This window comes from Rhagoletis pomonella, unplaced genomic scaffold (genome assembly GCF_013731165.1).
Source record: "Rhagoletis pomonella isolate Grant_MI unplaced genomic scaffold, Rhpom_1.0 Rhpom_scaffold_00006, whole genome shotgun sequence".
NCBI classification, from domain to species: Eukaryota; Metazoa; Arthropoda; class Insecta; order Diptera; family Tephritidae; genus Rhagoletis; species Rhagoletis pomonella.
Genome location: NW_023458560.1, coordinates 12,348,018 through 12,350,713, shown reverse-complemented (window position 1 = coordinate 12,350,713; position 2,696 = coordinate 12,348,018). Strand labels below are relative to the sequence as shown.

General features: G+C 35.0%; 1 long non-coding RNA gene across 1 annotated transcript; it reads left to right on the top strand.

The window, feature by feature from the left end:
• The first annotated feature begins 2,413 nt into the window (after window positions 1-2,413).
• On the top strand, window positions 2,414-2,696 carry LOC118741626. Its single transcript, XR_004993306.1, has 3 exons — window positions 2,414-2,449; window positions 2,505-2,579; window positions 2,638-2,696. It is a non-coding gene; the product is annotated as an uncharacterized LOC118741626 (long non-coding RNA).

Genomic DNA, 2,696 nt, shown 5'->3' with positions numbered 1-2,696 from the left:
AATTGAAGGCTTTCAGTTTTCAGTTAATTATGTATTACTTACTTCATGCACGTGTAATCACTCGCGGAAATGTAAATAAATACAAATACTTTTCAATGGCCATTACGAGTCATTTTGGTTAAAGAGCTCACTTCCACTTTGCCACTTTTAATGCAACTAAAGGATGTTTATGCAAATAAGCAAGCCCCCTTGTCACCCGTATAAGGCAGGGATCGCACGATTTGTGCATTTGTACATTTTTGAAGTCACAGAGTGAATGTTGTTTAGAAATTTTAGCTCAGCTCTATAAAATAATTTCTAGATTACGCCACTCTGTAACTGCCAAAATGGGCAAATCTGTACAAATGTGCAAATCGTTTGATCCCTGTTTAAGACTTTAATAACTACTCTAATCACTTTCATGAGGCAATTGCGCCCGAGTAATTATGTATGTACATACGTACCTATACACAGGCCGATGGCAGTGCGTTAATAACCATAAACTTTAAGCACTGCAAGCCTTTTTATATTCTTAGATAGTGTTTTTATTACTTCATGTGACGCAAGTGTTTACATTTTCTGTTGAGAAATTTGTCAGAAAAGAGTACAGAGATAAATTAACTGAATCAACAATCGATAAGTACGATCTTTAGAAACGAGTTTCAATGCTGTACTTGTTCCACTGCTGTTGAATATCCTTTATTTATCACAAATCCATGCTCGCAGATTTGGAGTTTGTGAGATCGCATGTCCAGGCTAATTTTGCGAAAAGAATGCCCATACTTAAAGGTTAAGTAAAAACCGGTGTCAGTTTAATGAGCTGCTTCATTACGTATTTGGCATCTAAAAAAATTTTGTTGAACCAGTAATTTCTTTGCTAGCAGCCTAGCTTGATTCAAGTTTGCAAACCACTGACAGCTACAACCACCAACCAAAAAACAAGCTAAAGGATGGTGGTTTTCGATATTAATCAGTTCTAATAGGCACTAAAGCACGCACTAGTCAGCTTGCCAGTCTATCAGTCAACCCTTTACATATGTATTCGTAAATAAATTCTTACACGGACGTGTGCATACATATTTGGTTTACCCTTCGCAGTATTCAGGACATTAAAAAAAATCGTCGCGACGCTGACTCTGACATCGAGAACAAAGCCACACGCCTTTTTGCCACAAAGTAGTTATAAGCCACAGAAATCTTGCAAAAAGCCGAAAATACCGAAAAACAGGAAGTATCTGTTTTTCTGGCAAAAAACTATGTCAAACTTGCATCCATGTATACCCCTATTGCCAAATTTGTGTAGCTTCAACAGGACGTAAGGTAGACAATTAGAAAGATCGGCTAGCGCAATTCAAGCAGCAAAATAAGGCAACATGGCTAAAGCAACCATTTATCCACTATGTAGCGTAGATTTTCTGCTGGTATACCAAAACAATTTAATCTATACATAAATATGCAGGTAGGGATGAAACGATACATTGCAGGTATCGATACATTTACTTGGAAGCAGTATCGTAAGAAAGTATCGATACCCGAAAAATATGGGTTCTAAAGTATCGATACCCACTCGTATCGGTACTTTTGGCAATTAAGACATTCCGTATGAACTGGATTACATTTAATTAAAAATAAATAAATTAATTAATCATTCTCGTCGAATCCTAAACTCCGAACAAAAAAATTAATAATGTAGAAACTGAAAACAAATAAAACTAAATGTTTAATGATGAATAGTATTTAACGGAGAAAATACCTTGGAAAAGTTTACAAGAAGTTAATCTCGGTTAACCTTAGAGCCGTGAGTTACTCACTCAACTGCCGATATTCATGTTTGATGTTGAATTTTGGGGGTTTGGGAACTTCAATTTGATTTTTCATCATAGGCAGATATATTGTACCTTGGTTTATATATAAGTTGACAAAATTGCAGGTGTATATCTCTTATAGTAAAAAAAATACGGATTTTATATGGTGAGTTCTACGAAAGCTCGAATTTTCATACGAAATTTCTGGGCTGGGCCACGTTGAATATTTTAGCTTTTTCTAAGATAACTATTTTTTTTTGTCATCCACGCTTTGCACCCTACTCTTTTCTTCTTTGCGTTTTTTTTTTCAGTGACAGAGCTAGTCTCCACCACCTTTAATATTGTCCGATAATGTTTTCAGCGCAAATAATAACTAGTCTGTTCCAATAGCAGTCCGGTTTACAGGATTTAGTCAGAACTTACAGGAAGTCGTTCCTATTGACATAAAAACCTGTAAGTGGGAACACATTTGAGAGAGTAACTGAGCAACTGTTCCTAGTCAGAAGTTACAGGATTTAGTCCGGAATATTTTTTCCTGTAAGTTCATGAAAAGTGTCAAACGATCAGCTGATTTACATATCAGCTGATTTACAGAAAGCGGTGAAGTCAAATAAATTTATACATTTGTTAAAAAAATGGAAGCAAACAACGAATTATTGGAAAATGTAAGTATTTGTTTTTAAGTTAATACATTTTATTAATTGTTGATTTATCTTGAAGGCAAATCAGTGTGGTGCTAATGAAGATTCTGGAGGTGTGTGCGTTTTACACAGAAGTAATGAAATATTCGAAGATGTAAGTAACGATTTATATTTTATCACATTGTTTTAACCGAAATCAGTTTATAATTTAGTCAAGAAGTTCTGGTAATGACCAGGAGGATTCCGAACATAACAACATTTTACATACAAT